A 27,122-nucleotide genomic window follows, 5' to 3' on the forward strand; every position below is an offset into this window, starting at 1 on the left:
GTGATGGGCCTCACGTGGGCAAACTGCACATAACTCACTTTGTAGCTGAGGACTGGAGCGGGGGGCCTAGCTCGTTTTGGGCGCAGCCAATCGGGCCAGGGCTGGGAGTTTATGAGATGAAGGCGAACCACTTTGAAGAAAGGTGTCCTTGTCTGCTGCTTCGCCATTGCTCTGTGGTGCATGTGGGGAGGTGGGGAGGGGTGGGCACGGCCAGAAGGCGGGTGCCCTGAGGTTGGATGGGGAAAGAAAAGAATCTGAGAAACCAGGGTCAAAAGTCTGTGAAGAAGAGAGAAACCGAGCAGGCTGCCTTCCTTCCTACAGGTGTGTGTTCTCCCAATGGGGAGCCACGGCCGTCCCCAAGGTCAGGGAAGATGATGGGCACATCCAGCCCCTGGCTGAATTTGCCCCCAGCCTCTACCCCACCAAGAGAACAGAACCAGAGAGGGTAGGATGGGAACACCTCTGGGAGCAATCACGGCAGCCAGTCATCCTTTTGTATAAGTTTATTTATCTATTTGTTTGCTTCAGTAATCTACACACCCAACATGGTGCTCGAACTCATGACCCAAGACCAAGAGTCGCATGCTCTTCAGACTGAGCCAGCCAGGCACCCTGGTGGCCAATGATCTAGAAGCAATATCTCCACCAAGGCAGACAGGTGCGGCTTCAAATCCTAATCTCCTCATCTGCTTTTACTTCGTATCTTGGGAGCCTCAGTTTCCCCCCAGAGAAGTCTTTTTTTTTTTTTTTTTTTTTTTTAAGTAGACTTGACGCCCAGCGTGGAACCCGACCACGGGCTCGAACTCACAACCCTGAGATCAAGACCCGAGCTGAGATCAAGAGTTGGACGCTTAACTGACTGAGCCACCCAGGCGCCCTGCAAAGTCATTTTTAATAGGATCTTGCTCACAGGGCTGTTGGGAGGACGACGTGAAGCGCTTAGAACAGCCCTGGGTATGCCGTAAGTGCTGACTAGCTAGAAGCTGTCAGTATTAATTGTAGTCACGTTTGGTTTCACAAGAGGTGTATGCTTTCATTTAGGCCAGAAGTAAGGTCCGTTCATTCAATTGTTCTTGTACCCATTTACTCAACCAAGAAACATTTAATAATGCCTGCTACGTGCTGGCTGTTTTACTGGGGCTGGGGATAATGGTAGCTAACACTTCCTTGGGTCTACTCGGGGTTTAGGCTCCGTTTGAAGTCCTTCACGTGTACGAACGTCTATAACCTTCACAACCACACCATGGGGTAAGTGTCGAGAATCTGAACTTGGCCGAGATCTCACAGCTAGTTAAGATTAGGAGCTGGCAGGGGCGCCTGGGTGGCGCAGTCGGTTAAGCGTCCGACTTCAGCCAGGTCACGATCTCGCGGTCCGTGAGTTCGAGCCCCGCGTCGGGCTCTGGGCTGATGGCTCAGAGCCTGGAGCCTGTTTCCGATTCTGTGTCTCCCTCTCTCTCTGCCCCTCCCCCGTTCATGCTCTGTCTCTCTCTGTCCCAAAAATAAATAAACGTTGAAAAAAAAAAAAAAAAAAGATTAGGAGCTGGGATTTGAACTGAGGTCTGCCTGCCTCTCAAGTCTATGTCTTAAGCACCCTGCTAGTCCTAAATGAATAAATTACACACGATTTTTGTCCCTCCTAGGCAGCGCTGTGCACTAGAACTTTCTGCGGTGATAGAAATATCTGCCTCTGTGCTGTCCAATACAGTGCCCGCTGGTGGCTACTGAGGACTCGAAATACGGCTCGTACAGCTGAGGGACTGGATTTTAAATTTTATTTAATTTGCATTAAACTCAACGTAGTTTTAGAGAGCTGTGTGTGACTGGTGGCTAACGTATTAACTAGCACAGACAGCTGGAGGAATTTGGAGCCTACGTGAAGAAATTCACATCCATCAGGGAGTAAGTGTTGTGCCAAGGCTCTGCCCAAGAGCGCAGAGGAGAACACAGCTGTGGTGCGGGGTGTGGCCTGGGCCAAGGTCACAAGAGGTTTCCTAGAGAAAGTCATCTCTGAGCCGAGTCTTAAGGAAGGGGCAGGTATTTTTCAATATACCCAAATATGCTGCATTTCACAACAGGGCCTGTGGGCAGCCAGTCCTTTGGTGGAGATTGGAACCCATAATCGAGGCCCAGGGTCTTCTCTGAGCTACAAGATAACCAACGGGTACCCCGGAAGTACGAAAGAGGAGTGGATTCAGGAGCGTGTCTGCTGGTTTGGTTTGGTTTTGTTCTTGTCTTCAGTTGCAGATATCGGCTTCAGTTTTGCTTTTAACCATCACCCTCTCTGAGGATGTGAAAACGCCCGGAAACCGAATTTGAAAAATCTACCGGCTCACTGGAATGCTTTGTCAATTTTGCGTGAAGTCAAATGTCCAAGAATTGTGAGCCCCATCCAGGCAGACAAAAGAGTAGGAATAATAATAAGGATAATGATGATAATAATGAAAAACAGTTACCACTTATTAAGACACTTACTTTGTGCCAGACCCAATGTTAAGTGCTTTCGTGTATTGATCGTCTCACACAATCCTACAATCCATCCTCTACATGGCAGCAAAGTGGCCTTTTTAAGATATAAACTCTAAATCAGATTGTACTAGTCTGCGGCTAAAACCCTTAAGTGGCTTCCCATTATACTTAGAATGAAATCAAAGTTTCTTGCCCTGGCCTGCAAGGCTTGGGCCCTGCCTACCTCTCCCCCACATCTGTTCCCATTCTCCACCGACTTGCTAAGCTGCAGATACATAAGACCACTCTCTGGCATAAAGGGTCAAGCTTTGGCGACCCCAGGACCTTTGCACTCGCTATTCCCCCGGCCCTACCCCTCCACTCTGTGCTGGAGGGCAGGAACCTTTTCTCTTTGGTCACTGTTCCCTAAGACAGTAGGTATTCAGTACAAATTTATTACATGACTGAGAGAATTTCAAGCATGATTATCCTCATGTAACAGATGAAGAAACTGAAGAAGACCAGAGAGGGTAATTTGCTCAAAGCCACACAGGTTGTTTCTGACTACGTATCCGGAAGATTCTGTCCAGTGTCTTCTGCTGGTCAGCTGTGCTGGAGTGGGAGTGTCACCTGGGAGGAGGAGCATTCGCCAAGACATGGTTTTCGTCCCTTCGCTCTGCAAATGGCCCTCACTTTGTCCTTTATTGCCAGAATCTGTCTGTATGATAAGAAACCCTAGCCTGCAAAACCACCCAGTCTTCCTGTGGCTTTTACTTTACGTTTTTCTTTGATCATAAAAAATGAGTTTTGTAGGAAGTATAGAAAAATACACAAAGAAGCCGGGGGGAAAAAAACGCTACTCAAGACCTCACTGCCCAAAGGCAACTCGGTGAACGCTTTTTTTTTCTTTACTGCCAATCTTTTCTATCGTCTTCAACACAGAGTTGTTATTGTCTCTGCGTGTGATTTTGTGTCCTAATTTTATCCCTTAATGCCATACTTTAAGAGTGTTCTCAGGACATTGAATTTTTTCCGTACGCATTAAAGCTAACGGTTGCATAATATTCCTCCACTTGGCTAAACCCAATTCACTCAAATAAGTTTCTTCAGTTTGGGGGATTCCCTCTCCTTGGCTTGCAGGTCAGTAAGCCAAAATGAGGACTTAAATGTAAAGAGGCACACCTACAATTATGATTGAAATGTAAAGAAATGCGCGGGCCATTAAGTTGCCCTTTTGAGGTCAGAAAAAGGCATGTCTGTATTCCATCAGAATAATGATTGCTATGATTTTTATCATTTCCTGAGATTCCATAGTATACGGGAGCTGTGGACATTCTAAAGAAAATCGTGAAATTTTACTCAAAAGTCTTCACAGGTTTTAGCGCCGTGTTGACTCCGCAAAATCCCCTCGGAGGCCTGGTCACCTGCACCCTCTCAGTGCACCGAAGAGGCAGGGTGGAAAAGAGCCAGAGATCTGGGAAGTTCAAAGTCCCGTTTCTGGGCTTAGCTACACGCCCTTGGACATGTCACTCCGCTTTCCCATGAAATGTGGATGATGGTCCTCGCCTCAGAGAACTGTGAAGGTCAAATGAGGCATCAGACGGGGAGGGTGTGTGGTAAACTCCAAAGTGCTGTAAAGTTGTTTGGAATTCTTACGATCCGCTGAGTTATGACCACAGTGACTATTTAAAAAGACTTAAAGGTCAGCAGAGCCAATGTTCTCCAGCCCAAATCTTCAAAAGACTGGCTCTTGTTATAAGACGATATATATAAACTGGATTAGCGGGTCCTCTGCTTGTGATAAATTCACGGGGATTTCAAAGAGTGGGAGTAGCAAGCTTTGCTGGTTGCCTACCCAGCGTCCAGGCCCTGCCTCCGCTGGTCCTAACAGAAGTCCTGTCTGGGTCGGGCATTCACCCAATCCCCGTGTAGCATGCGACTCAGGGCAAACTGGCTCCACCCCCCAGCGCCAGGGGTAAGCCTGATTGGTCGAAGGATAACCCCACCCCTTGCCGGTGATTGGTTGGGCAGAGAGCACGTCATCCCATTCTGTCCACTGAGACCTGTGGGGACGTGTGAGGCAGGTGGGGAAAGATCTCCTTGCTCCTAACAAAGTATCCTCCAAAGAGGCAGCCTCTCCTCCTCCCTCTGGCTGTCCCACTGTGAACTGTGGCGGCCACCTGGCTACCAGACTGGAGATAAAGCCAACACGGAGAGGGGAAGAGTGGACAGAGGATGGTGTTGGTAACAGCAACAGCAACAACAACAGTGGCAAACACTTCCTGAGCCTTTAGAGCGTGCAGGGTACTATCTTAAATGTATCATATGCTTTAGCTCAGCAGGGTGGCCCCACCTCTTTTGGTGGCCCGTGAATTAAGAACGGTTTGTACACTTTGAACGGCTGAATAAAAATCAAAAGAGCAATAATATTCCAGGACACATGAAAATTCGATGAAACTCAACTTTCAGTGTCCCTAAATAAAGTTTTATTGGAACACAGCCGTGCCTACTCATTTACCTATTGTCCGTGGCCGCTTTCATTCTGCCAACAGCCAAACTGGGTAGCTGAAGAGACTGCCAACTACTTTGCCGAGAGCGGAGCCTAAAATATTTACTGTCTGGTCCTTTCTAGAGAAAGCTCGCCCACTCACAACAACCCTGTAAGTGAGGGTACTATTATTCTGCTGTTGTTCACAGATGAGAAAACTGAGGCTCCGAGAGGTGAAGTAATGTGTCCCCGGTCACACAGCTCTTAAGAGGTGGACTTGGGATTCACGGTCTAGTTCCAGAGCCACTGCCGTTCACCATTTTGGGAAAGAACCTGGATTCCTGATGACATCGTTGAGGCGCAAAGTCAACCAGCCCTAAGCCCGCGTCCCCTTGGGACTTCAGGTTTAAGAGGTATAGGACATTGCCGTATTATCGAAGCCAGTTTGAGACTGCATTTCTGCTCTTTGCAGGTGAAAGCATCGCCCCTGATGCCATGAGAGAGAGCACCAGAAAGGTTTTGAGCAGAAAGGGAAGGCGAGCTATCGGCTTCTTGGACCAACCACCTTTTGTCCTTGCTCAGGAGAATAAAAAGCTTTCTTTCTACAGACACTTCAAGTCTCCACAAGTTCTTCCCTTTAAAAGGGATTATGAAGTAAATCCTATTTTAGAATTGCTGCTGCTTTTGGCAATCGGCAATATTAGCCTGATGAGGAATTACGCTCGCTAATAAAATATCTCAAGTTGGGTTGCGTCTAATTGTTGCAAGTGCTTATAGGAATAGCCCGTCGCGGGGAATTCTGTGCCGGCGCATCCCTGGCTTGGCTACAGCCCATGTGGAAAATCAATTTCCTCTAAATGTTTGAAGAATGGCACAGAAGGACCTGATTTCTTTTCCCTCTGCTGGAGTCAATCTGGAGACAGTGAGCCTATAAAATGAATGAAAATAGCCGCGGATGCGAGAGGCAGGGTGGACCGCGAAGCCAGGCGGAGCCTAGCCTCCAGCTCTAAGTTCTAGCTTTTTCTGTCCAAAGGCCAGAAGACAATACACATTGGTGTCCTAAATGGATGTGCTCCTAAAAAGTCACGGATCAGAAAGGCTCTTCCTGGGGCGCCTGGGTGGCTCAGTCGGTTAAGCGTCCAACTTTGGTTGGGCTCCTGATCTCCCAGTTTTTGGGTTCGAGCCCCGCATCGGGCTCTGTGCCGACAGCCTAGAGCCTGGAGCCTGCTTCCAATTCTGTGTCTCCCTCTCTCTCTGCTCCTCCCCCACTCATGCTCTGTCTCTCTCTCTCTCTCCTTCAAAAATAAATAAAAACATGTAAAGAGAAGAAAAAGAAAAAAAAGAAAGGCTCTTCCTTCGATCCAACAATTTCACTTCCAGGAATCTCTCCCCCAGAAACCCCGCTCCGAGGATGCAAGGATACATGAACAGGGTGTTCTTCACAACCTGGTTTGTGATGGCAAAAAATCGGAGGCAAGATAATTATCTGACGAGAGGAGACTAGTTACGTAAATGGTGACAAATTCATGCTCTGCAGCCATGAAGAAAGAGATAAATCTGTACGTGCTCATATGGAAAAATTTTTGTGAGATGGTATTGAGTGAAAAAGAAGGCAATCTGTGGACCAACATATATAGTACAAGCTCGTTTTTGTGAGGCAGCAAAACAAAACAAAACAAAAAAACCTCCAACAAAGATGTGCCCGTTTATAGGGAGATGTTTGCACATGTGCGGGGAAGGCCTGATCGACGCCAGGCCGTAGATGGCGGAGGCTACACCCGGGGTGGAAATGCCACCGGCAAGTGGGGAAACTTCCCTTCTTATGATTTTAGACTTTTCGCAACGAGGGTATATGGCTTTGGTGATGCAAAAGGACATAAAGAGCCGGCTTTGCGACATGTCTGACTAGTACTGTGCCAGGCCTGCCCCTGTGTCCGAGGCTGTGGAAGATCGGGGCTCAACCCCGTGGCACGGACCGTCTAACCAAGCCACAGGTGCAAGTCTGTTACACAGTTCAGTCTGAAGACCTAGCTCTTCCTGGTCTACAGTTGCCACAAAGGGGCTTTATCCTTAGCTCCCTGCCTGCCACACCAGGAGCAGACCAACACGTCCTTTTACGAAGGCCAGAACTGAAAGTTCTACTTCTTGAGAAAAATTGTGCTAAAATATATGTCACATACAATGTACCATTTCAACCATTCAAACAAGTTTTGTAATGTTTATTTACTTTTGAGAGAGAGAGACAGAGACAGAGCATGAGCGGGTGAGGGGCAGAGAGAGACAGGGAAATAGAATTGGAAGCAGGCTCCAGGCTCCGAGCTGTCAGCACAGAGCCGGACGTAGGGCTCGAACTCACGAACTACGAGATCACGACCTGAGCCGAAGACAGACGCTCAACCTACTGAACCACCCAGGCGCCCATTTTAACCATTTTAAAAGTGTACGATTCAGTGGCATTGGGTGCATTTACAGTGTTAGGCAACCGTCAGTGCATCTAGAACTTTCTAATCACTCCCAAAGGAAATCTGGTACCCATTAGTTTTACTCTCCATTCTCCCCACCCCCAGGCCCCTGGAAACCACTAGTCTGCTTTCTGTCTCTGTGGACTTGCCTGTTCTAGACACTTCATATACACCGAACCACACCACGTATGGCCTGTTGCGACCTGTTTCTTTCACTTAGCATCATGTGTTCAAGGTTCATCCATGCTGTAATGCTTTGTTCCTCTTCATGGCTGAATAATGTTCCATTGTAAAGACATGCCACAATTTGTTTATCCATTCATCAGTTGATGGACATTTTGGATGTTTAATCCTTTAGTATTATGAATAATGCTACCATGAGGATTCCTGTACACATGTTTCTTTGAACATCAATTTTCACTCCTCTTGGGTATATACATAGGAGTGGAATTGTGGGGGCATATGGTAATTATTTGTGTATCCCCATCAAGATTTGCTTTTCAAACCCCAGAAGGCTAGTTTCTGATCACAGAGGCCAGGATGAGTGGGGAAAACTTCCCCTGAATTTCTGTATAATGTTTTCTGAGTCTGGCCAGTAGGACTTAGGCTAAAGTCCCAACTCTGTCATTAATTCACTTATCTTGGGAAAATCACTTAACCCTTCTAAGACCCTCAGTTTCTCCCTCTGCAATATGGGACTGATTATAGGACATACTTCACAGATCACTTACGCATGCTACCAACATTGATCTGAAGCATGCTCCAGGCTCTGAGCTGTCAGCACAGAGTCTGACGCGGGGCTCGAACTCACGAATTGCAAGATGATGACCTGAGCCAAAGTTGGCCGCTTAACCAACTGAGCCACCCAGGCACCCCAACCAACATGTATTATACACCTGCTGTGCAACACATAAATTTATTAGCATTGACAAAAATAGACAAGAATCCCAGCCTGTGGAGAGAGACAGAAAATAAACAATAAATAACAATAAGGTAGTGAGAGAGTGGTAAGTTTTATGCAGAAAATATAGAACAAGAAGGATCAGGGAAGGCCTGCATTTTATTTTATTTTTAAATTATTTTAATTTTATTTATTTTTGAGAGAGAGAGAGAGAGAAAGGGCACGTGTGTGGGGGGTTGGGGCAGAGACACAGGAGAGAGAGAATTCCAAGCAGGCTCCACGTGCTGTCGGCGCAAAGCCTGATGTGGGGCTCAAATTCACGGACCATGAGATCATGACCTGAGCTGAAATCAAGAGTCAGATGCTTCACCGACTGAGCCACCCGGGCACCCTGGCAGGCCCGCGTTTTAAGTGATGTGATCAGCATAAGCCCCACTAAAAAGATGACATCTGAACCAAGACTTGAAGGAGGAAAGAGAAGTCATGTGGCTAGCTGGGAGGAAGAGGTAGTTCAAAGGTCCTGGGGCAGGAGTGTCCTGCCATGCTCACATAAAGGCAAGGAGACTGGTGTGCCTGGACCAGAGTGCATGTGAGGGAGAACAGAGGGGCTGATTTTGTGGACCACGGTGAAGACTCTAGATTTTCCCCTGAGAGAGATAAGGAGCCCTGGTCGGTTTTTCACCTGAGCTGACTTTATATTTCAAAAGCATCGTTCAATCTGCTGTGTTGAAAATAGACCACAGACAGACAAGGGCAGTAGCAGGGAGACGAGTTGGGAGCATCTTGCAGTAATCCACGTGAGATAAGTTGGGGCCTTGGGCCGGGGTGCTTGCGTGGAGGTGGTGAGAGATGGTCAGGGTCTAAATGCCTTCTGAAGGTACAAGCCGACACAATTTCCTATTGGGAGCGTTAAATAAGATGATGCGGTAAAAGCTGTTATCACCGAGCCCGCGTGTAGTTAGCACAGAATAATGGTAGCCACGATTATTATCAAGGTATAGCGTGTTCCCCTGCAGGGACTGATCAGGAGCTAAAAAGAAAGTGAACAAGAGGGAAGCTGTTCAGCTTCCTGTGTGATCTGCAGTGAGGTTTAAGGCCACCAAAGGTAACGAGGCTTTAATACGATGTAGACAAGGAAGTCCGCACCTTCCAGAGGACTGGGAAGCCCAAAGCGGCAAAGCCACATCATTTAGACCAAAATAGAGATTTTAGGGCCAAGTGTTCCAGATAACTGCAAAAGCTTCTTAGAGCGTCTGGAAAGCAACATCAGTCAGGGAAATGTTTGTTTCTAGATTCCCTGGCTTTGGAAACGTTCACCGGGGATGTTGTTGCAGCCCGGGTGTTTATTTTGGGGTCTTTGACTGAACCACTCAACCTAGAACCCCTCGTAGGAAGAAGAACCAGTCACCAAGAGACAATGGATTCCTTTCAACTCACCTTCTCTTCGCTCCAAATTCTGGAGACGAGACAAGAGGTTGTTTCTGAGGCTGATAGAGATGGGTTTTTCCAGGGGGGAGGCCAATGTCGCTCCTCCCACCTCTCGTAATGATGCCAAACCCTTCCCTTCGGACATCTGGCCCCAGCAGGGAGGGACAGGGACCAAGGCACTATCCTTTTGTTTCCATTTTTTCTCTGGATTAAGGTGTGATTCTTTTTTTTTTTTACGGTTAATTAGAAGATAATAATGCCAGTGAGCTTATTGTTAATTATTTGTATCTGTACTTAATACTTGTAAGTGTGCTCAGTTCTCTCGAGCTAATATTTGGCTTGTCAGATGTGTTAGTCATGGTAATTAATTGAGCCCATATACATTTACTGGTGCTGTGGGTAGAGTTACAGGAACAACAGCCGATATGAAATGTCTCCACCACGGCGCACTTAGCCCTCGAAAGAGAACTTTGGGGGATCAGATCTTTCTGCGACACTCACTCTTTACCTGCCTGGTTTCTTTCCTCGCTCCTCCCAAGAGGGTCTTCTTTGTAAGACTGTCGGACCCCACACACACCCGCCCCACCCCTGCCATATCCTCTCTCTTGGCTCGCTGTTAATTCCCTTTATTATTATTTAGGGGGCCCGGTGCAAAATAAAAACACGGGATTCCCTCGTTCGGAAAGAATTAAGAATTTCAAGATGGCGACAGCAGGACATTCAACCAAACATAGAGCCCTGGTGACCGTATAGGTCGAATGCCCGCAAGCCAGCTCTGATCGTCTTTTGCCTTCCTCCACCCAAATGTCCCCCACCCCTCTTCTCTACAGCTACAACAGTGTGCAGCACACAAAGAGGGCTCAAGAAATGAGCAAAAAGACTGTTCTAAATCCAAGATCGAAAGATGCAGCGTGTAACTATGTAACTCCCGTGCCTAAAATCCTCCTGTGGATGGGACAGAGGGAACTTTCTGGAGGAACAGGTATGTTGTCTATGGATGTAGGGGTGGTGGTCCCATGGGGGTAAACATTTGTCAAAACTCATCAAACTGCAGACTCCAGAAGAATGCGTTACCCTGCGTATGATTACACATCAATGAAAAACTATGCCTAAAGACACCCCAGTGACTCCATATTACCCTCAAGATAAAGTCTATTTTTGTCGCATGTCATACAGGGTCCTTCCCCAAGGGTCTGTTCTTCGTTTTCCAACTTCACCTCCAGCACCTCTGTGGCTCCCCATCCTCCAGCTATGCTGAGTACTGGCAGGTCCCACCTCTGTGCCTTCATAATCCAACTGTTCCCTGGCCTAGGGATGCAAATCAAAAAATAACAGCCAGTATGGCATCAGCACCAACTGGAAAGGGGGGGGCGCCTGGGTGGCTCAGTCGGTTAAGCGTCCGACTTCGGCCCGGGTCACGATCTCGCGGTCCGTGAGTTCGAGCCCCGCGTCAGGCTCTGGGCTGATGGCTCAGAGCCTGGAGCCTGCTTCCGATTCTGTGTCTCCCTCTCTCTGTGTCTCATGAACGGGCTCTGCCCCTCCCCCATTCATGCTCTGTCTCTCTCTATCCCAAAAACAAATAAACGTTAAAAAAAAAAAAGAAAGGAAGCTTGAGTCCTACCTACCATACCTTAACTCTTTCATATCCGCATCATGGGGAAGAGAGGGTCAGGCAGGTGGACGCTTGGTGGGCTCCAAGCACTGGCTACTTACCCACCAATATGGAGATAATCACATATTCTACCTGGCTTAACCATGTGAGTCATGCCTGTTGAACATCGACCCACTGCCTAAAATTCAGACCAGCCCTTCCTTCTCTGGCCGACACCTTCCTCCTCCTCCTTCAGACCTCAGCTCAAGGGTCTTCTCCAGCAGGAAGCCTGCCTGATCCCTCTCTTCTCTCTCTTGCCCTCTCCTTCCGTATCTCTACAATAGCATTTACCACACAGAACCAATGCACCCATGTGCATTGGCTTTCTTGGCATGTGGTGCGCACAAAGACACACACGTATGGATGGATGAATGAACGGGTGCCCTTCCTCATTACCTCACCTACGTTTCCTTTCATGGAGACGCTGGGGATTCTTGGTACATGGGTTTGGAGGGAAAGTAGTGGAGTAGCTAACATCTCAGACCCTGGCCTCAGGCAACCTGGAGAGACCCTAGTACTCGCCACTTGGCATATTCTGGCGAGGGGCTTGACCTCCCTGAGCGTCAGATGAGGTCCTTATTGATCTGGCCTCGCGGGATTGTTGAGAAACCCACATGAGACGCGGCCTGCAGCAACTAGCCACCGGCAGCTCTGACTGAAAGGGAAATCGGACCCTGTTCACCTCGGAGCCTGAATCAGTAGATGCAGCCACCAGAGCACAGGAAGAGAAGTTGCCTGCCATTCCCAGCCATCCCCACATCAGCAGCGCAGGTTTTTGCCTTCCTGGGTCTCCCCAGTCTCCCGGGTCAGGCAGATTGCTCGACAAAAGCGAACATTTCCCTGCCATGAGAATACAACTATGGACAGACGTTACCGAACCGGAATCTGGAGAACAATAAAAAATGGGCATTTTTCCCATTTGCCTCCCACTTCCTGTTTCTCTTCAAGGAAGACTCCAGTTTCAGCCACGAGAGGGGAAAGACAGGGGGCCTCAATCTTACAGAGAAACCAGATTGTTGATTGCCTTCCCGGTCAAAAGTTCCTGTTTTTCAGCCTTTCTGGCTGTTCTGCCCAAGAATAGTTCTTGGCTAAACGGGGTCTATACATTGTCCCATCGCCCCTTACCTTCCACCTCCTTCCAAACCACGACCTCGCAACCAAGTCCTAAACTTCCCAGAAAAAGCAGTTTTGCATCCCACCTAAGAACTCGGACTCCAGACTCAGACAGACTGGCGTTCCAGTCCAACCCTTACTGGCTCCTGGCTGTGAGATCTTGGAGATCCAGGAGATCTCTTAACCTCCCATAGTTTGATTGTCCTTCCCCACCTAGCGAGGAAAGAACTGTGTCTGTGCTGCAGAGTATCCGTAAGGACGAAAGGACACTACGTGCGAGAACTTTGGCGAGAGTTTCTTAGATGTTGGTTGTTATACTCACTGTTTTCTTAATTTTATTTTATTTATTTTTTAAGTAGCCTCCACCCCCAATGTGGGGCTTGAACTCAGGACCCTGAGGTTGAGAGTCACATGCTCTACTGCCTTAGCCAGCCAGGTGCCCCTGTACTCGTTGTTTTAAAGAGAAGACACGGGATGGCAAAACTATTTGAAAGTTTTGTAATAAATCCTGCAGGATTGCAAGATTGTAAAGACCCTTATTGGATAAATTGATTTATCTTCTCCTTAAATGGTGGGCCGAAAAATGCACACACGAACACACACCCCTCGTTCTCCCCCCCCTACCCCCCCGCCACCTCCCCATCGCCGGAAAGATTCAGGATCAAACCGCTGGAACCGTGAATGTGACCTTATTAGGAAGAGGATCTTTGCAGGGGTAATCAAGGGTCTTGGGATGAGATCGTCCCAGATCACATTGGGCCCCAAGTCCCATACAGGTGTCCTTGGAAGACCAGAGAAGGGGAGAGGACACAGAGTAAAGAAGGTCGTGTGAAGACAGGCAGAGCCGGGAGGGATACGGCCATCAAGCCAGGGAAGCTGGAAGGGACAAGGAAGGATCCTCCTCTAGAGCCTTTGGAGGCGAGCCCAGCCCAGCCCACCCCTTGCTTTCACACTCGTGGCCTCCGGAATTGTGTGAGAATAAATTTCTCTCGTTTTAAGCCGCTCAGTTGGGGGTAATGTGCCGCAGCCACCCCAGAAAAGTAACGCGTCCTGTGGCACCTGCAGTGGAGAACGGAACCACTCGCCTCTGCTGGGCACATCTGAAGACGGAGATGATTATGCTCTTCGGGAGAAGCCAGCACCGGGCTCTTACAGCCTGATCGTTAAGAGCAGACGAGCCCGGGTTCCGAGTCCAGCTTCCCTTTTCATACTGTGTAGTCCTGGATGAGTGACTCAGTCTCGCTGAACTTCAGTTCCTTGGCCATAAAGCAGGAGTAGTGATATTCCTACCCCGTGAGATAATGGGATGATTCGGAGGACACGTCTGATGTGCCCGGTATACAGAAAAAGGTGGCCATGATGTGCCCCCGCCAATCCATCTAGCTTCTCACACCCGGGGCACGATGCCGATGTGGCTGCAGAATGGCCTGTGGCCGTGGGGGACCCACAAAGCTAGATGTGGGTTAAACCCGAGTGGGTTAAACCTGTGGCCCTTACCACTGCTCTTTTCCTTCCGAGTGAACGGCCTGACTGTCTCAAGGTGCCCCGTGGAAGAGCCAGACGTCCTGGCCTGCTGCTTCACCGTGAAGCCAAGGTGATAAGAGACCGCCGACGGGCAGCCCTGTGCTCCCAAGGAGTCCCTTGGTCTGTGACGAAGCTTCTGGAGGCAGCGGCTTCCCAACAGGCAGTATCCACTCCATGGCGGTTCTGCTCGCGCTCCTTGAGCGCGTCTGTGTTCAGAAGGCTCCACCATCCATGACCCCCCTACTTACCGCCTAGAAGGGGCACATCCTCTCCACTCAGTTAAAAGGACATTTTTCCAACGAGCACGGGTCATATTTCAAACTGCACTGCCAAGGTATCAGGAGCCAGTAAAAGGGGGCATTTAACACCGTATTTATTTTGACTGGCAAAACAGGTCACGGCTGTAAAAGAAACAGCTCTTGAGAATGAGGCACCCTAGCCGACTCTGGGCTCGCTCTACCCACACACACGCTGTGTAAAGCATTCCAGAGCGGCTGCCAACTTTCCTGGCAGAGCTCTTATTTCTTTACATGTATGTTGCGTTCCGTCTGTTTAATGTGTGCTCTGTGCCATTCGTGGATCTTGGCAAGGCCTGGCGAGGTGGCATGGCGTGCTCAGGCTTGTTCGAAGCAAAACAGGGCACGAGGCGGAGGGAGATGGGAGGCCGATGAAGGCGTCCTGTTTCCCCCTCGGCTCGGGGTGGGGGCCGGCGCTGCGAACACCGGAGGGGGATGGCCCAGCCGTTTTCCTCCAGATGTGGTTGAATCACGAGGGTGCCACTCCTGCATTTCTGCCCTACACAGGGGTTTGGGGCGGGCGGGGGGGGTGGGGGGTGGGGGGTGTGTGTGTGTGCAGTTTTACAGCTTCTGATCCGCGGCCAGAAAAAGAAAAGTGGCGGAGAAAGGGAGCGGTGGGGGAAGTCTACTCACGCTCCTGAATCTGGGGTTTCCCTAGAAACCGTCTAAGGCCTCGAAGGCCAGAAAAGGCCCAACACCTGGATCCCGTGGTCCCATGGCCTAAAGAAAACGGAACTCACTTTGCGTTATGCTCAAGAACCATTAAGTGCTTGGTGGGAGAAGCCGAGGCAACGTGCTGGGAGTGGGATCCTTGTTTCTGCACTGCCAACACATCTGGCCAAGCGAGTTAAAAAAGAACACGCACGGTCCGGTGGGGGAGAAAACAAAACCCTCTAGAAACAGTTGTGGCGTATTGGGTGACCAAAGACTTTCCACTCATTGACTCAGATATTTGCTTTTCCGTCGGCTCCTGTTGAGGAGGGCCCTTCAGAATAGGGACGAGAAGAGTCCGAACAGAGAAAGGAAGATCACGGGGTTAAAACACACATAAAGGCTCTCCCTTTAAGAAAAAGTTTAAGTGCGTTTTTTTGTTTTTTGTTTTTTTTTTCAGTCCAGTCCAGAGTGCGAACACAATCCCCCTGTTAAGAAACGGAATTATTCACCTGAATCAGGCGGGATGGCACGCACAGGAAAAAATAAGGTCCAGGCTCCTAATAAGAAACAGCCACATGTGGAATAAAGTTAGTGCAAGTTGTGTAATCCTAGTTGGCCAGTTGTAAGAACAGGGAGGAGAGAGGAGCATGGGGAACATGTTTCAGATGTGATTCAAGAGGTCCTGGAGCCGGTCCTGACCCTCTGGGTTGGAATTTCTGACTCTCTTCTCTGCCTTGACTCAGAATAGGAAACCGTATCCTGACCGCGCGTTTCTTTTTATAGAATTAAACTTTCTTGCCAACTTCCTCCAGAACACAAGATCATCCCTCATCGTCTCTAAACACTACGCCAATCATCGGATGGAAGTCAGGGGGGGGGAGAGCTGACCTGTTTGCACCAAACATAACCCAGGCCCGGAGCGGAAAACCGACAACGGGAACGGAGTTTGGATTGCGTACCCAGCCTGGTAAATACAGCATGTTCTTACAGGTTGGAAAACCGTCTGGCTCATCTTTGTACTTTCTCTCCTTCTCCCACTTCTCCTGACTTGGATCTCCTCATTCGGCTTTGACGCTGGCCAAGTTCACGTTTGCCAGTTACCGAGTGGATAAGGGATGGCTTGTGAGATTAGTAATATGCTCGGGATGAGGAGACAGGCTGCCAAACGTATATGTCTGTGTGATACGAGGACTTCTCTTGATCCCGATTCCCCACCCAGCCTGATAGGCTCTCCACACGCAGACAGGAATCAAGGCGGATGAGGACAGAAAAGACTGAATTCCCGTTCATTCGGTCGCCATGTTTGCACCGCCAGCCAAGCCCCCAGGATGCCCCGTGCCCTGGCCATCAGTGGCGGTCATTTCTTGCGTGTAAGGTATACTGCGGCTTGGAAGCCCGAAGGGGACATTAATAGAATGCAGAGTGTTTAGTAGTCCCTCATTAAAAATGGATTTTGTTTTCAGTGCTTTCAGGACGGGAACAGTGAGGTTGGAAACTGCTTGTAATTGGGAGCGGTTCTCCTGCCAGATTCTAACAGCTTGAAGGGACATCCAGATTTAGGTTTACAGTACTACATTCTGGCTCATTGAAATCGCATCTAAACGTTGCCAGAATGTGTAATAAACTACAAAATCTGTACAAAAATATATCGACATAATGGCTCTGGAGCCTTAAGTCAGAGGGGTCGGGGGGCACCTTGTCACCAGCAGCACTGCTCTCGCCGTGTCTCGTGGCAGACTTGGGCCACGGCGGGGGACAATTATCATTCATGGGATTCAGACCCTGGTCTGACCAGGTGGCTCCGATGTCTAGAAGATCCATGTCGCAGGGCTGAGGGATCGGCCACATCCTGCCCCGTGGTCACGGATGGCCTGCCCACCGGTGCCGCCCCAGCCGAGGGCCTGGGGATCACACCCAGAAGACCACTCGCACTTGCTCCTACGACAGAGTCCCACCTGCCCTGCTCACCTCTCCGCCCTCACCCCCTCTTACCCTTCGCTCCCAGCGTTCTCGACGTGAAACGTCTTCCTCCAGACCCTCCAGTTGACCAAGTTCCCTCCTGCTTCTGAGCCTCTGCTCGTGCTGTTCCCCCGGCCAGGAACAGTCTTCTCCCGGCCGATTCCTGCTTCTCATCCAGCACTCAATTTACAGGCCGGAATTTCATGGAAGCCTTCCCTGACCCCTCGGACTGAGTTCCTCCCTAGCCATCTTAGTCCATTCAGGCTGCTGTCGCAGAAACACCACAGACTGGGTGGTTCAGACAGCAAACATGTATTTCTCACAGTTCTGGAGGCTGGGAAGTCCAAGATCAAGGCAGATTCCGCGTCTGGTGAGGGCCGGCTTCCTGGTTCACAGACCGCTTTGTCCTCACGCGGCAGAAGGGGTGAGGGAGCTTCTAGGGGATCGTTTTACAAGGGCACCGATCCCATTCATGAGGGCTCCACACTCACGACCTACTCACCTCCCGGAGGCCCCGCCTCCGAGTGTCCTCACACGATGGGTTAGAATCTCTGCATATGAATTTAGGGAGACACAAACATTCAGTCCGTAGCAGAAGCACTTAGCAACATAGTCACTGAAACCTTCTGCTGATTAGAATAGGAGTCCTCAAACTACCGTGCACACAAATCACCTGAGATGGTGTTAACGTGCAGGTGCTGATTCAGCTGATCTGGGGTCTAAGTCCTGAGATTCTGCATTCCTTTATTTATTTCTGTTTTTTTTTTTTTGTTTTTTTTAGTTTATTTATTTTTTTGAGAGAGAGAGAGAGAACAGGGGAGGGGCAAAGGGAGAAGGGGAGAGAGAATCCCAAGACACTCCACGTTGTCAGCACACAGCCCGACGTGGGGCTTGATCTCACGAACTGTGAGATCATGACCTGAGCAGAAACTAAGAGTGGACGCTTAACCGACTGAGCCACCCAGGCACCCCGAGACTCTGCCTTTCTAACAAGCCCCCAGGTGATGCTGATGCTGCTGGTCCACGGCCGGTACCCTGAGAGCAATGGTACCAACCTTTCTCAGTCAGGGTCCCATGAGAGAAGAAAGCCGGACAGCAAATAAGTCGAGCTACTACTTTCTTAGTTCTCCTAAGGATGGTACTTAACCAGAACCGGTAACTAGGAGCTAATTCCTTACGTTTCTTGGATGCCTTAGGTCAAGGTTTCCCAACCTCCGCACCCTTGACGTCTTGGGTCTGGATAATGCTTTGTGGTAGGGGCTGTCTTGGCGGCATCCCTGGCTCCTACCCACTCAGTGCCAATAGCACCGTCCCCCTAGTTGTGACGACCAAAAATGTCTCTAGACATTGCCCAGTGTTCCCGGGGTGGGGGGCACGGATAACATCAGCCTGATGGGAACTGGTGCCTTGGGACATTAGAGCATCATTCTCTGGTGGTACCCAGTTGACAAGGGTAGGAGGTCAAAGAAAGTATTCTGTTTGTGGCTGTAATCCCATTGCGCCCCACAGTGTTCTGTCCATGGCGGCCCCTCAGCATGTTTTTGGAATGAATGAATGAATGAATGGAAGTCGATGAATGAAAATGAACTCCAAAATTGTGCTAGGCTGGTGGGTGACTAGAACTGCCTTCACACAGCCTCCAGCCTCCTCCGCCCCACTCTCCCCCTCCCTCGAAAAAAAAGAAAAACACAACACAGTAAAACTTAGTGGGCCAGTTGTCATCCAAGGGCACAATTTTTCTAAATGTAGCATTTTCCCAAAGTAAATATCCTTTTGAAAAAAAAAAATGTGAAGAAAGATTCTCGCTTGAGATCTTTTTTTAAATGTCTCCAATGACTAAAATCCTCTTACAGTAAGTACCTAGAGAATTGCATTTGCTTAAAGAAAAAAAAAACTGCTGTTTTTAGTCTTAAGTGTAGAAAGTACTTGAAAATCATATACTTTTTCTTTTTTTTTTTTTTTTTTGCATCTGACTGGGCAAATTATAACATGGTAGAATTAATTTTGGTTCTAGATTGTTTCTAAAACCCTATCTCAGATTGAGGCCTAGTGGATAAAGTCACATCAAGGAGTTATTTGAAAGAAAAGGGGGGGGGGAAGTCCCTGTAGTAATAATGCCAGGAATTTGAAGAAAAACAGTAGTTTCAGGGTTTGGTTTTTTTTTGGGGGGGGGGGGATCATATAATATTATATGGTTTCAAGAGGTAAATTGTAAAAAAAAATATAAAGATAAATCTGCACCTTGCTTAAAAGCTATGGATTCAGGTTCTATCAAGAAAGAAAGAGAATGGGGCACCTGGGTGGCTCAGTCGGTTAAGAAAGAAGGAGAATTCATTCAGTTTGCTTGTTTCTGCATAGTTTGCTATGTAGAAAGCAAAACCAACGTGTCCCTCTTCTATTCTAACCTTTGGGCAAACAGGATTTGCGGCACTGAAGAGGTTTCTAGAAAAGGATACAGTGGTGGTGACATTCCAAAGCTCCTCTAAGCATAACTTTCTTTCCCTAGCAGAGGCAGGAAATCTTTTTTATCTTGTGTGCTGACTCTGCAATCAATTGGTGGTGGCTGTATGCATGGTCTTTGGGAAAGAGTGCTATGATCGATTGGTAATGTCTGCCATAGGCAAGGGAATGGAGAGCGGTGGACCTGTTGTGTGTCTGCTATCCCTGGACCCTGGTATGGTCTTGTCTTCTACCACAAGTGTCCTAGGCAAAAGGAGAACATCATGGAGAAGACACAGCACATCTGAACATAACACGTCTCACTCCATTTCACACGGATACGCCAAGATAGCATTTCGATTCAAGAAAGCTCTCAAGACAGACATGACACAGAAACACACTTTTGGGAGAAATTTTCCTTCCTTCACTGGACTTATTGGAATAGGATACCAAATGAGTGACTCCCTCTCAGCATCAGTGTGGCCAGAAAATGCCATTTCCTTCCGTCTGGTTACCCTCCATTCGACTCTGTCACTGTGACACCATATGCTGCTAGAACAACACTTCCTCCTTGGAATAAAAAGGTCTCTTTCAAAAGACTTATTAAGTCAGAATATTAATCATATTCATCATTATTCAGTCTGCTTGCTGTCCACAATATTTAAATGAAGGGAAATGAAAAATTAAAAAAGACAAGTTTAGGATCTTCAACACACTGACGAATACATAATGATGGGGAAGAAAGCAACAGTGACCATAAAAAAAAAAAATCTTAAAGTTAAAAAAAAAAATCCACAAATAGACTCTTAAGTTTCAATATTAGCCTGTATTTCAAAAATAAGGGCAGAGATGATTAAAGAGATGAATTCACATTTGAATAGAGTCCAAATGACTTAAGAATTATTTGGATTCAAATATTTCAGTTGGACAGGGAATGATATTAGAGTTATATGATACATTAAGGGTTGAAATGAAATGGAAATATTTCTTTCATTTAAAAGTAATTTTCTTGCCTTTGTGGTCCTTGAGAGTTTCCTAGCATGTGAGTGCCAACCACCTTCCCACCCCTTTGCTATGGACTCACAGAATCCTATCTCAGATCCAGCTTGTTTAGAGGGGAGTGGGGAATGGAGTTGGAGTTCATGAGAGCTCCTTTTTGTAAATCTCGCCGTTGCAAGGGAAGTCTCTCCACCTAGAGTTGAGAAGTCAGTAATTTTGAATCCAAAGCCAGCAAACATTTATTTATTAAGTACCTACTATGTGCCAGGCCCTGTACTAAGGTCTCTTATATATGGCATCTCATTAAACCCCCACGAGAAACAGAAACATCATAGCAGACTCTACCCATGACTCAGTCCTAAGTGTGGATTTGACAGTTAGGTGACAGCAGGGTTTCTCAGCCTCAGCATTTTAGGCTGGATAATCCTTTGTTGTTGAGGACGGTCCCGTGTTGTAGAATGTTTAGCAACATCCGTGGCCTCTACCCACTAGATGCCAATAGCATAGCCCACGTTAGTTATGACAACCAAAAATGTCTGGAAACATTGCCAAATGTCCCCTGGCAGGGCGAAACTGCCCTCCGTTGAGACCCTCTTCCTTAGAGACAGAATGGTTTGAGTCCTCGGGCAGCTGGAGACAAACCTTCCTTTTATTCCCTCTTATGGTCTGACTCAGTGGTTCTCAAACCCGAGGGGGGGGGGGGGGGTCCATACACCATACCGTATATGCCCTACTACATGGGCAGAGATTTTTCAAAGGTAATTCGACTCCATCCATTTTTGCCTCCCGTGTTTACATACGAACTTAACCTCTCTCTTAAATTTAACATCTCTGGCCTCCTGAGGAGCCCGGCAGAGGTCACAAAGATCTTACCAGCACAGACTCTCTCTCATGCCTAGGGTTTTTCCTATGAAGCCAACGATGATAACTGTTTTCCTTTTTTTTTTTTTTTTTTTATGTCTATTTATTTTTGAGATTGAAAGAGAGAGAGAGTCTGGGGGAGGGGCAGAGAGACAGAGAAGGACAGAGGATTTGAAGTAGGCCCTGTGCTGACAGCAGAGACCCCGATGTGGGGCTCAAACTCACAAACCGTGAGGTCGTGACCTGAGCCGAAGTCGGGCGCTGAACCGACTGAGCCAAATAACCGCCATTTTTGAACACTTCTCATGGAGTCAGGCCATCTCACTGCATCCTTCCCTTGACGCTGTGAGATGGGTACTATTTCTGCCCCACTTCAAGGGGAGACACCGAGGCTCACACAAGTGAAATAACTTGCCACCAACTACACAGCCAGTAAATGGTGGGACCTATTTGACGCCAAGCTGTATTGCTTTTCAATAGAAAATATGCCCAGTGTAAACTCGGTAACTCTTAGCGGCTGTTTACTAGTGGGAAACAAATCTGTCTCATTTGATCATGAGCAGTTATTCAGAATGACTCCCCTGAACCAAAGAAGACCGTTTCTACTGGCCAGTTCTCCCAATGTCGTGGCTAGCGAGGATATGGATACTCCAAATTGCGTTTCTCTTCCAGAACGCCAAACAGAAGCTACCCAAACGCGCATTAACTCACCTTCACGACAGAACAGATCATTTCACTCGGAGCTACAAAAACACCAGAGTGTTGGCGGGTGAGAGGCTAAGAGAAAAATTACCAGGTGTACTCACAACTGCAAAGAAAAGATCTTTCCCTTCCCCTGCCGTTCCTGAAACCAGCCAGGGCGCGCCCGGTCGTAGTCTGACATAAAGGCGGGAACCAATCAAGTTCTGCTGAATGGTTTGAAATAAAGGCGGGAACCAATCAAGTTCTGCTGAGCGTTCAAATTTAAATGTCAGCCTATAACAACTCTGTAACCTCAAAAAAATCCCTAACTTGTTTGTGCCTGTCTATAAAAGAAGCTGTAAGATCCTTGCTCGGGGCCCCTTGCGTCACCGGCGGCGAGTGCGCGGAGGACCGGGTTCGAACCTGCAATAAACGACCCTTGCTGCTTGGCTTTGACTCTGGACTCTGGTGGTTTGTTTTCGGGGGGTCTCTCGAATCGGGGCATATCAACGGGTACTATAAAATCATCTCGATCACACTTGCCACCTCACAGCACCATTACACTTTTACTCCTGCATTTCCCCACGTGGCTGGGTGCTTTCCGAGGTCAGGGCCTGACTTACTCGTGGTGACCAGACCCTGGCCCCACACTGCGTTTGTTGAGTTAGTGAATAATACGCGAGCGCGCCCTGGATCCCAACATCTATACACACTTTATCTCCATTCTCCCAGTAACTGTGGGTGGTATAGGTTTTTGAGATCCCCTTCTTCGTAGGAAGAGACGGGCGCTGGGGGAGAGCAAGTGACTGGCCCCAAGGTCACCCCCCCCCCCCCGGTAGACTGTAGTTCCAGGCTTCATACTCAAGTCACAGGCTTCGAAGCCCCGTTTTCATGCTTTTTGTAATAAGGACCTCCAAGGTAAAGGTGTGCTGAACTCAGGAACTAGACTAGCCCTCATGTCTACCAGCTCTGAACTGTCTTATTACTAAGCAAATTGAATAGAGGAAAATCGCAGCCTACACACCTTTAATGTACATGGATTCAGTCACGTATGGTGTATGCACCTGCCCAGGTGAGTGTGGGTGGGGCCTGCGGGTGCTTGTCCCTTGCCATTTCAGGGGTCATCAGCCTCTCTTGCCCTGAGAGGGAATCCAGTCTTTACAAATGTTTTCCAAGTGGTTAACGGTCGTCATTTCTCATATAATCTGACCCCTAAATTTGAGGCAATTGCTTCATCCTGCTCTCAACCAAAGAATAATGTGGGATAAATTGGCTGGACAGAACATACCGTATTGAGAGATAGTCTGTGGATGACCAGTGTTGCCATTTCCTAAGAGATCTTTTGAGGGATACATGTGGCTATTGTCAAACATGCTGATATTTGATCCCAAGATATACTTGAGAATTGCTGGAAAATCATCAACATCAGCCCTTACGCAAGAGATCTGTGAAGACATACGGGGCACCTGGGTGGCTCAGTTGGTTGAGCACTGACTTCGGTTCAGGTCATGATCTCGCGGCTTGTGGGTTCGAGCCCCAAGTCAGGCTCTGTGCTGACAGCTTGGAGCCTGGGGCCTGCTTCGGATTCTGTCTCCCTCTCTCTCTGCCCCTCCCCCACTCGTGCTCTGTCTCTCTCTTTCTCAAAAATAAATAACCGTTGAAAGAAAGAGATCTATGAAGGCATAAAATAAGAAAGATAACTGCCTTTTTTTTTCTCAAAAGAAAGAAGCCAGAGTTATCTTTCTTATTTTATGAGAGTTAGGCGTTGTTCTATGAGTTCATATAGACTAACTCATTTAATCGTCTTAACGTAACTATTTGGTAGATACTAGCATTATTATTCCCATTGCACAGATGAAGAACTGAGGTACAGAGGGCTTCAATAAGTTGCCCAAGGACACATCTAGGAAATGAGAGGCCAGAAATGGAGGTAGACTGGGCTCTCGACACTAAACCACATTCTTATCTCCCCAACCAGGCAGTGATCGCCAGAAGACTTGGACTAGAGTCCCTCATCTTTCCATCTCTTTCAGACCTGACCCTGTCCTGTAGCCCCTGCAAATCCAGAAAAGACTTGACTGGATGCGAATCAACCCCTCAGATGGTTGACGGTCCTTTCAAACGTTTTGGCAAGGGGAAAGGAACAACTACCCGGGAAACTCAACATTTTGAGGCGATCTACAGCTTGGTAAATACCAAAAAGAGTGGAAACAGGGTGATAAAAAGAAATATAAATAGCCTCACCGTTATCTGCAGCGTACATTATAACGCGGAACGGCGGCTGGTGGCTCTCTGTAGAAAACACAACCTCTTTGCAATGTTTTGTTTGTGTTACTGTTTCTGTTAGTGTGAACGAATTACAAATAAAGACTCACTTCAATATTTAGTGAGAATTCTACTAATTGGACCAGGGCTTGAATGCGGGCCTAGATTTGTTCTGACTCTGAAAAATGCTTTGCGAAGGCCAAGCGCGCGTGCGAGGTAGCAGGGGAGAAAGGCTTAGCCGACTCAAGACAACTGTTTTCAAGCAAGTTGACAACCACTTTGCCAGGGTTCCTTTAATGAGCTAATTACAAAGGGCTCTTAGGTGTTCTGTGCAGCCAGTCCTGGAGGAGCTCTACTTAAGAAACACTGAATGAGTCATTAGCACCTGAAATACTATAAACACTATAGACTCTTAGGAACTGACAATGAAATGAATGTATCTGCCACTTCAGACTGATCTCCGGTAGCATTCAGGACCTTTTCAGTTGCAAGCAACAGAAAACCAACGAAAACTGGCTGAAACAGAAAGGAATGTTTGCTAGCATTAGGCAAGGCTGAGTCCCTGTGTTTAAAGGATGTCAGCAGGAAACTGACTTTGTCCATTTCCTGGCTTTTCTTCTTTTGTGTCCCTTCCATTCTCAAGCAGGCTTCCCCTAAATGCCGTGAAAGCTGTTCCTGGCTGTCTCAGCTGTACATTCTACCAGCCCAGCATCCCAGTGGAAAGAAAGCACCTGCTTCTCGATAGGAAAGGTAAAAATCCCGGGGCTAAGAGTCTTTGGCTCTGATTGGCCCAGCTTGGTCACGTGCTCACCCTTGAGCCAATCCCAGTGGCCAGAACAGTGTTGCTCTTGTAAGTCAAAATTGGTCACTGCCTACCCGCAGGCCCACTGCAACCGCCAGGGTCAAGGGGAGGAGGGCATTCTCCCAGAGAAATATCCAGATTCTGAGGCCTGGCTACGGCGGGGGAGGGGAGGAAGGTCGGTATCAGAGAAGGGTGAACGCCGGGCAGGCAAAACCAGTGAAGGTCCTTGAATCCTTCTCTCTAAATTATCTCCAACAAGCAAGGTGTTACCAAGCGGAGGAACTTCCTATGGTTTACAAGCGTCATCGAGATATTTGCTTAGGATGTCTGAGGTTTAAAACAAGGTCTGTATTGGCTACAACATTTTGGAAATATTTCCTGCAAGTTGCACTCACCCACATGGCTTGAAGTTTGGGGGGGGTTTCTTTCTATCTTTCCTTTTTATTATTATTATTTTTTTAATTCTTGGAAGAAGTCCTTAAGAACAGAAATGTCACAGGATGATTCAAAACAGACAGACGACTCTGAGAGCAGACAGAGATGGGAAATTAGCACACAGTTGACATTCCTTCTGTCCCAATGACATTTCTTATGTTGAATAATATTCTCAGGGTTCCTCTTCTGCCTCTCCTTTTTTATGGTAATGACTTTGTTCCTAATTACAAAAGCAATACCTGCCTATTTCAGAAAGAATTGAATGCATCCAGAAAGCACCGCGAGGTGAGCACACAAATGTGCCCGCATGCACACACACGCCCACACACCCCCTCAGCCACCATTTTAATTAGAAACGTCTATCTAATGAGAGCCATTCCCTTAGGTGTTATCCAGGCACTATCTGGCCCCGTTTCCGTTTCGCAGATGAGGAAGCTGAGGCTCATAGCACAAGTGTTGAAGCTGGGAATTGAACTCCTGTATCTGACCTCAAAGCCCTTGCTCTGTAGCCCTCCACTCTATCCTATGAGCCAAAGATTTCCAAAATTGACCTTACAAAAATGGCTTATCGTTCATAATGTTTCATGACTTGCTTTCTCACATGCCACATTTTCTCGTGTCAATTACTATGTTCCTGTGCAATATTTTTGGACTGCACTGAATCTATCCTTTGGCTGTGCCATAATTTACTCAGCTAATCCCTGACTGTTGGACATTTAAGTTGCTTCTAATTTTTCAGTATTATATTAATGTTGCCGTGAACCACCTTGGGAGAACATTTCCACATACGTCTCTGACCGTGTCCTTCGGATAAGTTCCTAGAAGGGCCGGACCAAAGGGATTGTATGTTTTTAATGTTTAATACCTATTGCCAAATTGTTCTTCAGAAAGGCAGGCCCAGTTGTACAAAACCTCAGCAACGTATGCATGTCTGTTTCCCCGCTCTGTGTCATTATGCCTCTTCCTCAGAGATTACGAGTCATTAGCTGATTGTGCCTCCCATACCCTGCAAAGGAAAATGGGGACCTTTTCAAAGTATAAATCATTTAATAGTATTTAAATGGTTTAATGCAAACGCAGAGGTAAAAATTTGTCAGTAATAATTTGCATCCCTATCATTGTTACTGTCTGCATTAGGAGACTTCATAACCTTTTTTCCCTAGCGCATGGGACCGAATCTGCAAGCTTGGCACAGGACTCTAGCCAGTACCATTAAGATAACTGGGTACACGTCAGGAGTGATGTTTTGGCTTCGGTGAAGGACATTATAAGGCTGACCTGCTGTAATAATCCTTGCTTATGACTTTAAGTGGCTATGTTAACATGGAGCCCTTCCCACCGAATCTCCCTCTGTATGGAAACCACCCTGATTCAGGGAGCCATTGTGTCCCAGGCCATTCAGGGAGCTGTTTTGTGTCCCAGGATGGGTCCTGATTGGACCCAGGCCGTGGCCTCTGATATAGTTGGACTCGAAACACAAGAGAACCAGACTTCTTTTGGGAATCTGGGGTTGAAAAAATGCCACAATTGAAGCCAAGCAGAGAGTAGCTGAGTCCACTAGTGAGAAGTGGAGCATCGGAGGGAAGATTCTAGCCAAGACCCCATGGCTCCGTGTCAGGGACAGGTGTGGCACCTGGTAAGTAGGTCCTCAATACATATTCACTGTTGACTGAAGAAGGACTCTGATTATAGGAGATCTACCTTTTTCTACTCTGTTCG

The 27,122-nt window shown here is 47.8% G+C and overlaps 1 long non-coding RNA gene across 1 annotated transcript; it reads left to right on the plus strand.

Annotated features, from left to right (window-relative positions):
- The first annotated feature begins 21,411 nt into the window (after positions 1-21,411).
- Positions 21,412-24,287, plus strand: LOC123381227. The gene is made up of 2 exons (XR_006587989.1): positions 21,412-22,973; positions 23,935-24,287. It is a non-coding gene; the product is annotated as an uncharacterized LOC123381227 (long non-coding RNA).
- Positions 24,288-27,122: the final 2,835 nt, after the last annotated feature.

Source organism: Felis catus, chromosome D3, assembly GCF_018350175.1.
Source record: "Felis catus isolate Fca126 chromosome D3, F.catus_Fca126_mat1.0, whole genome shotgun sequence".
Classification (NCBI taxonomy): domain Eukaryota; kingdom Metazoa; phylum Chordata; class Mammalia; order Carnivora; family Felidae; genus Felis; species Felis catus.